This window comes from Spermophilus citellus (genome assembly GCF_964194105.1).
Source record: "Spermophilus citellus genome assembly, chromosome: 11".
Taxonomy (NCBI): Eukaryota; Metazoa; Chordata; class Mammalia; order Rodentia; family Sciuridae; genus Spermophilus; species Spermophilus citellus.
In genome coordinates, this window is record NC_138192.1 from 92,888,639 (window position 1) to 92,901,575 (window position 12,937).

At 35.9% G+C, this 12,937-nt stretch overlaps 1 protein-coding gene across 1 annotated transcript in view; it reads right to left on the reverse strand.

The window, feature by feature from the left end:
- The window catches only part of STAT4 (signal transducer and activator of transcription 4), a 97,295-nt gene that overhangs the window by 42,767 nt on the left and 41,591 nt on the right, over positions 1-12,937 (reverse strand). The gene's annotated exons all lie outside the window — the stretch shown is intronic.

Below are 12,937 nucleotides of genomic sequence, written 5' to 3' on the forward strand. Positions count from 1 at the left end.
CTTCATGTTTAAAACATTAATTTTTGTCCTTATTTGGTAGTGTTCATATTGACTAACTCATAACTATATTAGGATACTCAAGTGAAACTGTAGTCACATTTCAGCAACAATATTTGTATGACATCTAAGCTACCACATCCTTTATTGCCAAGGTTAATGGTGCAGATATTGTTAACTGGCAACCCGTAGGCCTAATTTGGCCATCAGGTACATGTTTTAAATTAAAATACTTGGATCTCTTCAGGGGCATAGTGCCATAGTGCCCCCAATGAGTGAGCCCAGCACTCATTTATCTTACAAACAAGGCCTCCTCTGAGTTTTCTAGCCTTAATTTACAGAACTAATTGAATAACACTATTATTTTAGTCGTGTTAAACTTCTTTACTCAACTTTTTCCAAGGCAAGATTAGCAGAAGGCATAGTAGACAAATGCACTAATTTAGTTTTCCTCTACCCTCCTCTCTGAAGGTGGTACTAAACCCACGAAATGGACAAAGGTCAATAGCAGGAAAAATAAAATAACAATCCACAAAGTGGAAAATTAACAATTAATCAAAAGTAGATTATGCAGACTGGCAAACCAAAGGGTATCTCTATGGGAAAAAAATGAGGTTAGTAGTTAAATACACATTTTTATGGTTGTGACTGCTGACACAATTTTATCAGATGATGCATGTTAATTAACACTTCTATTTGTAAAGTGAGGGTAAATACCAACTCTCTGGATTCCTGCTCTTCAATGTTCTGCAGTTTTTAAAACGATTTTTTCTCTATAAACCAGAAATCTTCAAAAGAAAACAACGAAAATGAATTGACTGAAACTCAGAAGTCAAAGAAATGAAAATGATCCTATTTATTAAGCCCAGATTCTATGTCTCTGATTGTTGATGTTGGCAATTTCAGATTCTCTATTAGAATTTATTCCTGTTGTTAATTTTCCCATCTATTGATTTTTTTTCCTGTAACCTGCATTTAACTTCCTAAAAAAAAAAAAAAAAAGCTGTGTTTTCTCACTTTGATTTCAATTTACTTAAAAAAAAATGGCATCATTAAAAAGAAAGGGCTCTCTCTTCCTAGGGCTCATTTGGAAGCTCAGTTATTAACGTAAACTTGAGAACTCATCCTAAGATGGGGAGAGTTCTCTAACACCTCAAGAATTACCACTATTGGTCTTTATTTTTCTCACTGCTGTGGAGTATTTCCTTGATCATTCAGATACTATCTTTCAACATTCTCAGCTTTGTTGCACACTTTTCCATTTTCCTCTCTTACTTAAAATTCTTTTACCTTCCTTTTCAGATTCAGTTTCCCCCAGATCTTGAGAGATTAAATGACTCATTTTTTTCCTTTGTTAAGAGCCAGGAATCAACATTGTTTTTATCTAGGATGTCTTTTTCATTTTTTAATTGCATTTTCTTAGTGCCTCCCTTAAACGTATCTGACAAAACACTTTATAAAACACAATTTGAGTCAAATGTATGAAAGATGATATATCATGAGCTATGTAATGCTTTAAATAATCAATAAAAAAAACTGATCACTGTGGACTCAATATCAATACCAGAGATGTACTCATGTTCACCTTTGAATAGTTACTAAGTACATGGATCTTCAACAGCAAGAAAACAAACCCCAAGGTGTGGGCTGGTGGGAAAAAGGAAGAAAAAGGAAGCTGGAGAAAGAGAAACTGCCCCTTTCAGTTGTGTGTGGGTCTCTCAGGCATCTGTTCTGAAGCTATCTTCCACTCTCTGTCTAGTTCTCACACTCTCTTCTAGGCCGAACAGAAATTTTAATTATAGTGAAGTCAATGTAGTCATCTCTTCTTTATCGTAGTGTTTTTTAATGATGTGTTCAAGGAATCTTTCCCTAAACTGCAGTCATGGAGATTTTTTTCCTATGATATTTAAGTCTTCGTGATTTTTGTCATTAATTATAATTCACTTGGAGCTTGTTAGTAATGAGAGGTTCCTTCACTTTTTTTTTTTTTTTCTTTCATGTAGATACATAGTTCCACCAACATTTAGTGAACATTCTCTTCTTTCCTGACTGCTTGCTGTGCCTTGGTCAAAAACCAAGTGTCTGTATGTGGGTGAGTTTTTTTTTCTGGACTCTTTTACATCTCAGCCTTCTATCTGTGCTTTATCAACAGATTATCTTTATGATTGAACTTTTGTAATAAGTTCTGATGTCAATCAAGTAAAATAGGTTTTATTTGCATTTCCATATTCATTTTAGAATCAGCTTGTTAAGCTACACCCCCCCTTACACACACACACATCCATGTTGAGAATTCAGTATTAAGTCTTTAGACAAATGTGGAGAGATTTGGCATGTTTATAATTGTGTTCTAATCCAATTACTTATACATTCTTCAGTGTCTCTATTAAACATTATAATTTTTTTCACATAGAGATCTTAAATATCTTTTGTTAAGGTTATTTCTATGTAGTGGGTTTTTTTCCAGCACTGAAATAAATTATATCTTTTCTAATTGTTTGTTGCATATATATAATATATATGTATAAATGATTTTGTATATTTATTTTTAATTTAGCAAACTTGCTAAACTCTTATTCTAATGATGTATTTCAAATTGTTGCCATTTTTTTGTGATTTTATTTTATTTTTATTTTTTTTATTGGATGTTCACAACATTACAAAGCTCATGACAAATCATATTTCATAGATTAGAATCAATTGGGTTATGAACTCCCATTTTTACCCCAAATACAGATTGCAGAATCACATCGGCTACACATCACATTTTTACATACTGCCATATTAGTGACTGTTGTATTCTGCTACCTTTACTATCCTCTAATATCCCCCCTCCCCTTCCCTCCCATCTTCTCTCTCTACCCCATCTATTGAAATTCATTTCCCTCCATGTTTGTTATCCCATTCCCCTCGTAAACTCTTATATAAAATTGTTGCCATTTTTAAGATTTTATCTGTAGGTTCTTTTGAATTTTCTGTATACACAGATTATACCTTGTGCAAATATTGATAAAATTTTCCTCCTTTCAATCATTCAGTTTTCACCAGGATTTCACCTCTATTCTAAGACTTATTTAGAAATGTTAATTTACAGACATATGGATATTCCACTTTTTAATAAAAGCTGATTTCTAGCATAATTTAAATTTTTTCTTACTGCATGTTAATTGTATGGAATAATGGGTTGATCAGAATACAGATTCTGAATGACTTCAATCACTTTATATTTGTTGAGAACTTGCTTTGTGGCCGAGCACATGGATATTTTATAAAAGTTTTATGTTAACTTGTAAAGAATGTGGATTCAGCTGCTGTTAGGTATGAATATTTTATACAGTTGCATTGAATCAAATTTGTTAATGGTTTTGTTTAAATTTCTACATTCTTGTTGATTTGTTTTTGCCTGATCAATTTGATCAATTAATGAAAGGATTATGTTTAAAGCTCCTTTGTGAATTTTTCTCTTTGTGCCTCTGTCAGACGCATTTAGTTATGTATTATGGAAGAATAAAATGTTTGAACTGATTTTTATCACTAATAATACATTTTACCTTGAAGCAAAAATATGAACTAAGACATAATACAGTGTTTTTCCTTACTGAGATAACTTTTATGGGTATAGATATTTAATCATATGTCAGTATTGTACATATATAAAAGGGCAAATATACATAAAATAAGTAAGTTAATATATTCCTAAAACTTCTTAGAGTTCAATTTTTCTAAATCTCTTTTAAATTCAGGCTTCCATAATTTTTTTTTTACAAAATACTGTTTTGCAGGCCACCGTGAATGTCAGTGACACATTATTTCTTTTTTTTTTTTTTAAGAGAGAGTGGGAGAGGAGAGAGAGAGAGAGAGAGAGAGAGAGAGAGAGAGAGAGAGAGAGAGAGAGAGAGAATTTTTTTTTTTAATATTTATTTTCTAGTTCTCGGCGGACACAACATCTTTGTTGGTATGTGGTGCTGAGGATCGAACCCGGGCCTTGCACGCATGCCAGGCGAGCACGCTACCACTTGAGCCACATCCCCAGCCCTGACACATTATTTCTTTAGAGTATGTCCAACAATTGTTCCCATTCTGTAAGTTGTGATGCTGCTACTTTCTTGATCTTACCAGCAGTTCTCAATAGAAGGTTCCAGGTAAGAACCAGGACTCACATTCCTTCTGCAAATGGTTCTTAAATGGTTTGTTGACTGAAACCTTGAAGGTCATGGTCTAGTAATAGTGTTGTGTTCAGCAGTCATATCACTTCACTTTTACGTGAGATCATTACTTAACTTTCAGATAGATGTCCATGAAATCATTGAGAACTTGAATATATTGTAGTGGCACCACCCCCTCCTCCACAGAAAATCTTAATTAAGCTTCTCCAGAAATCTTCACCATAATTGATTTTAGGACTATGAGCAGAAGAGTCTCTACAAAAGAGTTCAATGGAGGTAAACTTCCTATTTTCCTGTTGCTCTATTACTTAGCCACTGGCCTGAAAAAAATCAGCACTCCAGGTGCTGAACACCTGTTTTCCTAGTTTTTCACAAACATTTATCCAGGATAGTAGTTTGTAAAAGTGTGTTTGCAAATGCAAACAGATCCTTTAACAAGGCCTCTGGCCTTGAGCTGAGCTTCACAGAGATGTTTACATGTCTAAGGTAAGAGAAGTTACCAATTGGGTTCCATGGTAACAGCTGGCAGGGGTTGGAAGAAAGGGGAGAAGAAGCTGTCCCCTTCTCAGGCATTGTCCTTTAAGGGTTAACTTGCTCAGAACAGTGAAAGAGCGAGCTGCTTTTATGTGAACTTTTGCAAACTGTGAACTTCTGAGCCCCTCCCCTTACATGCTGGGTATAAAGTTTCTGAAACTACCTGAACTTGAGGTTCAGGGGATTGATTACAGTGCAAGCTGTACCCTCTGAACCTGGCTGCAGCCAAATAAAACTATTTCCTGCTATCTTCGGTGCCCTGCCTCATCTGTCCCCTACAATAATATAGTAGGGTCTCCAGATGTCAGTTCCAGAAGACTTCTAATCAGTCTTCCATCAGCTCAGCCACCATCCACATGCTATAATGGCTCACTCTTAACACCTTTGAAGAAGGTCTTGTTCTTAGATATTGTTTTAAACTTTAAAATTAAATATAGTAGCAACTCCAGTAGTCAGCAGTCAGACATACAGCCACAGTGGTACACTGCTTCGTAACCCAAACTCACACTCTCATCCCCTAAAGACCTTTGCTGCATTGACATGGTAGCTTTAGGTCTTCCAAGGCAAAATGACCTCCCACCTGTCTGCATTACTTGCTGGACTGAGCACATACTTTTATTTTTCCCAGTGTTGTTATGCTGAAAGTTCAGAACATTCTGTTCATTCAGCAGGATGTTTCATATGAATTAATGTTGTACATCTTAATGATAATGCTGAGCAATGCATGATTCACGTACTCTAGGTTTTATTGTGCTGATTTCTTTAACTATTATAAGGACCTGGCAATTTCTGTTGCCACTCTTACTTTGAGCATCCATTTCAGTCATAAAATATGGCTTCATCTACTTGTGGGTCATTTTTTTTCCATCCTGTAAAGCACTTTATTGTTGCTTTCCAAGAAAATACGAAATTTAAGATCGTTCATTGAATAACAAATATTTGTTAAACAGATACCAAATTTGTCCCCTGCTGATTTGTTAACATCCCATTCTGTAAACATGGTGACTATTTGTTTCAACCCTCAATCATAGTGTTATATTTGGATGACATTCTAAATAGCAATTAAACTCAACATGTGTTATAACAACAGTGCATTTAATTCAACTGCAGTGACAACAACATGAGTAACAATGACCCAGTTTCACATCACAGGCAATAACCATGACATTGTCATTGCCACATGGCAACAGCAATTAAGAGTCTTTTTGATTATAGGATGCATTCTGATTTGAGTGATGTTAAAATGCTAGCAAAAAAGATGACTATAATACTAGAGTCAATATTACTTTATGCTAAATTCCTTGGCTTTCCTTCCAATTTCCTTTCTACCTAATTTCTAAATTTGACTTATTATTAAAGAACGACTAGTATGTCTGCTTTTTTCTTTCAAAAGGTCCAAAGAGTATCAGAGAAGTAACAAATGTGAGAAAGCCTACTCAAAATAATCTCCATTTGGGTGGCACAGAGCCTGAGTGCTTTCCCCTTGACATGATCCTCTTGAAAATGCAGACATATTGGGAGAGTCTGTACCACACTTAGCTAACATCCTTTGGTTGTAAGGAATTTATCAGATGTTGCTTTCGACTGGTATACCCTGATGCTGCTGGATTCAGAAGATCCCCCAAAGCGCAAGGCAATAGTGACCAAAGGAGGATTTTGAAGAGACACATACCTACTACTGTCTTGGTTTGAGTTCCTCCAGAGACTGACCCTGAGACACGGATTCCAGTGCAAGTAGTTTCAGTGAGAATTTATTCCAAAAAACAGAGGAGTGGACCAGTAAGACAGGAAGAGAAGGCCATGGGTATGCTATCGAGCCATTTGCTAAGATGGGCTGGAAACCCCAGGAAATCTATGGAACATGGACTTTGAGTTATCTACCCAAGGACTTTTGGAACTGGATTATTTTTACATCAGCTGTGTTCATATACTTCCAGTCCTGAAGAAAAAAAAAAAGTGAAGATGCTGGCAGTTGGAATTCTATTCCAAGGAACTAATATAATGAGGCCAAGAAGATGTGGTCAGGATAGCTGGCAATGACTGTCAGACACAACACCCAAAGGCACAAACTGTGAGAGAAAAATTGATTAGGGAAACTTCATTGACATTGAAATTGTCTGCTCTACAACACATTGTTAAAGAATGAAAAGGCAAGTCATAGACTTGGGGAAAATATTTGTAAGAGATATCTTATAAAGAACTCTTGTCCAAAACATAAATTTTTAAGTCAAAAAAAAGAAAGCAAACTCAATTTAAAAATGGGCTGAACACAATTTAACTAAACAGACACTTCTCAAAAGAAGTACAAGTGGCTAATAATTATATGAAAAAAAAAAAAGTTCAACATCTTTAGCCATCAGGGAAATGCAAATCAAAACTACGTTGGGATTCCATCTCATCCCAGACCGAAAGGCAATCATTAAGAATACAAAAAAATCATAAATGATTGTGAGGATTTGGGGGAAGAGGAACTCTTATACATGGTAGGAATATCAACTAGTGTGGCCACTGTGAAAATTAGTATGGAGGTTCCTCAGAAGACTAAAAATAGAACTATACCATATGATCCAACTATATATCACTCCTTGGAATATACTAGTAGGAATTAAAGATAGGACACTATAGAGGTACCTGGCTACCCATGTTTATTTGTGACACAGTTCACAATATCCAAGTTATAGAATCAGCCTAGATGCCTATCCAAGATGAATGGATAAAGAAAGTAGGGTATATATATTCACGATGGAATATTATCAGAATAAATCATGTGATTCACAGGAAAATGGATGGAACTGGAGGTCATAAAGTTAAGCAAAATAAGGCTGACACAGAAAAACAAGTATCTCACATTTTCCCTCATATGTGAAATTTAAGGGAAAAAATAAAGACAGGAGAGCAGCAAACAGACTATTGGAGAGGAGGAGGAAGAACAAGAGGGTGAGGTAAAATAAGGGTGAAGAAGGGGAATCGGGGGTGGATATGATCAAAGTGTGAATTTGCATGTACAAAAATGCCACAATGAAACCCATTACTCTATATAACTAAAATGTACTGGAAGTAATTTAAAAGCAATGGGCCAAACACCTTAGCAGACACCTCATCACAGGAGATGTAGGATGGCAAATTAACATTTGAAAAGATTTTCCAAATCATGTGTTATAAAAGGAAATGTAAATTGAAACAATGAGATAACACTACACATCTATTAGAACAACCAAAATCCCAAACATCAACATCACGAAATGCCAACAAAGATATGAAGCCACACAGTCTCTTATTCGTTGCTGGTGGGAATATAAAATGATGCAGACATCCTGGAGAACAGCTTGGCAGTTTCTTATAAAACTAAACATACTCTTACCACCATATGATCCAATAATCACCCTCCTTGGTATCTACCCCAAAGAACTGAAAATTTGTTTCCATACAAAAACCTGCACATGAATATTTATAGTAGCTTTATGCATAACTGTTGAAATTTGGGGAGCAGCCAAGATGTCCTTCAGTTGAGGAATGGTTAGATGAACTATTGTACATCCAGACAATGTAATATTATTCAGTGCTAAAGAGAAGTGAGTTACCAAGCCATGGAGACATGGAGGAGACTTAAATGCACATTACTAAGCGAAAGAAGTCAATCTCAAATCATAATGTATTTCAACCATACAATGTTTAGAAAAAGTCAAAACTGTTCAGAAAATACAAATGTCAGTGGTTGCCAGGGGTTAGGAGAGAAGGAGGGACAAATGTGTGAAGCACAGGGGCTTGGCGGGGCAGTAAAACTACCTTGAATGATACTAATACAGAATAATCATGATATCATACATGTTAAAACCCATAGGAATATGTGAACCCTAATGTAAACAAAACATTTCAATTAATAATAATATGATTCATCAACTGTAAAAAAAATACACCACACTAATGTAGACATAGGAAAAACTGGTGGGAGAGGAAGGCTAAGGAAGTATATGGATAACCCTACTTTCTCCTCAATTTTTCAGGAAACTTAAGACTGCTTTAAAAAATTAATCTTTGGGCTGGAGATGTAGCTCAGTGGTAGAGCACTTGTTTAACAGGCTCAGGGCCATGGATTCAATTTCCAGGATTGCAAAAAATAAACAAATAAAAATAAATATTAGCTCATGGTGCAGACCTGTAATTCCTACTACTCAAGAAGCTGAGGCAGAAGAATCCCAAGTTTATGAAATAAAATATAAAAAAGTACTGGGGATGTAGCTCAGTGGTTAAACAATAACAACAACAACAGCAACAACAACAACAACAACAACAACCAGGTTCATTCCTAGTACCAAATAATAAAAACTAAAATTTTTTAAAAAATCATCTTACTAAAGTTACTGTTTTTACTTACCCTCCTTACGAATGAATGAATTCAAAGTTACATGCCTTCCTCATGTAAAGTTAGCTTGAAATTCCCTCAACACAAAAATGTTTTCTTGACAAAAGAGAGGTGAGGCAAAGATTATCAGTAGATATACATTATTGAATGCTGGATCATTTATGCCAGTAATAGTACATACATCTTAAATTAGCTAAAAATTAGCTTCAGGTATATGTATGTATATCAGCTGATTTTTTTTAAGAAAGTAATTTTTACCTTTTTATTTTTCCCCCAATACTGGGGATTGAACCCTGGAGTGGCTCCACCATTAAGCTCCACCTGCAGCCCTTTCTCTTTTGCTAAGTTTCCCAGGCTGGCCTTGAACTTGCAATCCTCCTGCCTCAGCCTCCCAAGTCACTGGGATGACAGGTGTGCAACACCACTCCTGGTAAGAAATTACTTCTTAAAGGCATCAAGTATTCTTGTGTAAATTCTGAGCATTCCAAGTACAATGTTCTGTCTGTAAAGACTTACCCCACCATAGACTCTTGCTTTGCAAGGAGCTAGAGAGCCCTCTGTGCAATGTTGGGGGACCTGGTTTTGTGGCTCAGTTACCAGCTGTGCAATTTTAGGTAAGTGACTTCTTAATCTTCACTGCTTTAGTTGCCTATTAGTCGTCAGGATAATAATACTTGTCATTCATCACTGAGTAATGGTGAGGAGCATGCCAGACAACTGAGAAAGAGCCCTGCAACTTGGAAGCACTCTATAAATATGAGGAGTTTTCTGTGTTGCCTCATGGTGGTGTTAGAAAAGTTTAAAAGCTGTACGTGGTCAATCAACAAAAAAACAGAAGAGAAAATCTTTCCATTAGCTTCACAGAAATGATCAAAATTCATAATAAAGCCATTGGAGTAAGCCTGAGTTGTGTTCCAGGAAATATATTTATATGAACATAAAAGAAACTCCAGAAAAAAGTAAGACAATGTATTTGGGGTTTTTTAAAATGTTAGACAGTGGGGACTTTCCTGGCATTTCTTGAGGACTAACCTGCACATGCACACAAATACACTGAAAGCTGCTTTGAAAAAAAATTAACTTGTAAAAGCTCATTAGAAATAATATTAATATAAAAAATATTTCACAGAGAACAATTTACATGATCTTTGGAAGAGAATCATTAACACTACACTTTCTTCACAAACTCCCACCAGAGACTGTTTTTGAGTAATGGGATTGGGGAATGGATATTTTCACTTTTTCTTCGATTTTTTTTATTGTTAGAATTTCTTTTAAATAATTAACCATGTGCTACTTTTGTGAACAAAAATAAACAGGAGGGTTAAAATACACATATCTTATTAGATTTCTCTATTTACTCAATTTATACAAAAATTTTTGTAAAAGATAAACACTGGCTTTGAAAATTTGTCACTCCAGGGTAAAGGGAACAGAATTGAACCTGATGAGACCATTATGATGACTAAAATTCAATGCTCATAGAGAATTTGCAGCATTGTAAGTAAGAGATAAATTACTTAATTCAAAATGACAGGAGAATACAGTGATGCTAACAAGCTCTATTAGCTTCTATGTTTGAACACATCAGTAACAGAACCTGCCTGAGCACCTATTATGTGCAGGGTGTTATAGGTTTTGTTTCTAACCCAACAATAGACTGTGAGGCACATGTCAGAAAGCCCGGATGTTGTGTCATTTGGGAAAAGTTATGGAACTAAGAAATCAAGAAACAGGAATGCCTCAAACTACATGTTTCTCATTCTACAAACATTCACTTTCCAAATCAATTTTGGCTTCTTAAATTTGATTCTTTCTGGATAGCATCTTCAACAAATGATGCTGGGAAAACTGGAAATCCATATTCAACAAAATGAAATTGAATTCCTTTCTCTCACCATGCACAAAAGTTAACTCAAAATGTATCAAGGATCTAGGAATCAAACCAGAGACTCTGTGTCTAATAGAAGAAAAAGTTGGCCCTAATCGCCATCACATGGGGTCAGGCCCCAAATTCCTTAATAAGACACCTGTAGCACAAGAGTTAAAACCAACAATCAACAATGGGATGAATTCAAACTAAAAAGTTTTTTTCTCAGCAAGAGAAATAATATGTGAGGTGAATAGGGAGCCTACATCCTGGGAACAAATTTTTACCCCTCACACATCAGATAGAGCTCTAATCTCTAGGGTATACAAAGAACTCAAAAAGTTAAATAACAAAAAAACAAGTAACCCAATCAACAAATGGGCCAAGGACCTGAACAGACACTTCTCAGAAGAGGATATACAATCTATCAACAAATTCACGAAGAATGCTCACCATCTCTAGCATTCAGAGAAATGCAAATTAGAACTACTCTAAGATACCATCTCACTCCAATAAGAATGGCAGCCATTATCATGATGTCAAACAACAAGTGCTGGCAAGGATATGGGGGGAAAAAGGTACACTCATACATTGCTGGTGGGACTGCAAATTGGTGCAGCCAATTTGGAAAGCAGTATGGAGATTCCTTGGAAAGCTGGGAATGGAACCACCATATGACCCAGCTGTTCCTCTTCTCAGACTATACCCAAAAGACCTAAAAAAGCATACTACAGGGACACAGCCACATCAATGTTTATAGCAGCACAATTCACAATAGCTAGACTGCGGAACCAACCTAGATGCCCTTCAAAAGATGAATGGATAAAAAAAATGTGGCATATATACACAATGGAATATTACTTAGCACTAAAAATAACAAGATCATGGCATTTGCAGGGAAATGGATGCATTAGAGCAGATTATGCTAAGTGAAGTTAGCCAATCCCTAAAAATCAAATGCCAAATGTCTTCTCTGATATAAGGGAGGGGTGACTCAAAATGGGGTAGGGAGGAAGAGCATGAGAAGAAGATTACCTCTAGATAGGGAAGAGAGGTGGGAGAGAAAGAGTGGGAGATGGGGAATTGCATGGAAGATGGAAAGAGACCCTCATCATTATACAGAATACATGTATGACGAAGTGAGGAAAAAGAAAATAAAAGAAGTGTGTCACATTAGATTAGGTAGAGAGAAGTGATGGGAGGGGAGGGGAGGGGAGGGGAAGGGGGGAAAGGAAGGACAGCAGAATAAAATAGACTTTATTATTGCTGTATGTATATACATGACTGCATGACCAATGTGATTCTGCAACCTGTACATTCAGAAAAATGAGAAATTACACCCCGTCTGATTCAAATGTATGATATGTCAAGATCATTGTACTGTCAAGTGTAACTAATTAAAACAAATAAAAAGAAAAAAATTGATTCTTTCTATGTTTAACAGACCCTGTGCGCCACAAGCTGCATTTAATTTTATTTTCCCTAGGTATTATATTATTTTCTATGACAAATCTGTTCATGGTAACCATTACTTGATTATTTGTAGCACCTCAAGGTAGCTACAGTGCTTACACAAATAAACCAATAGAAAATAACCATGTGTTTGACTATAAAATTGCTAAATGACTTTTGCTAAGATGACTTTGGTCTTAATACCCGCTGGCAATTCCACTTGCTGTTGGTAAAGGCAATCTTCCAAGGCCAGTAAGTGTCCTTGCATGGTCTTATAAGGTATGCCAAGAATAAAAGGCCCTGGCTATGGCCATTTCTCAGTTGTATTTGCCCCAAGTAACCTTGAAGAATGAGGTAATGTCTCTTCCTATCCAAAGAATGGGCTTGCTCCACTAGTTGTAAAAGCAATGAAATCCTAAAGTTTATTGTTCCATTCCTGTAATGCAAATCACTGATTGTGCAGACATCCAGAATGGGCCCACTGTGTCACCCTTGTAGGAGTTGGGGCTAATGAAGAACTTACACAAACAAACATGGACCTCTGACTATGGCTTT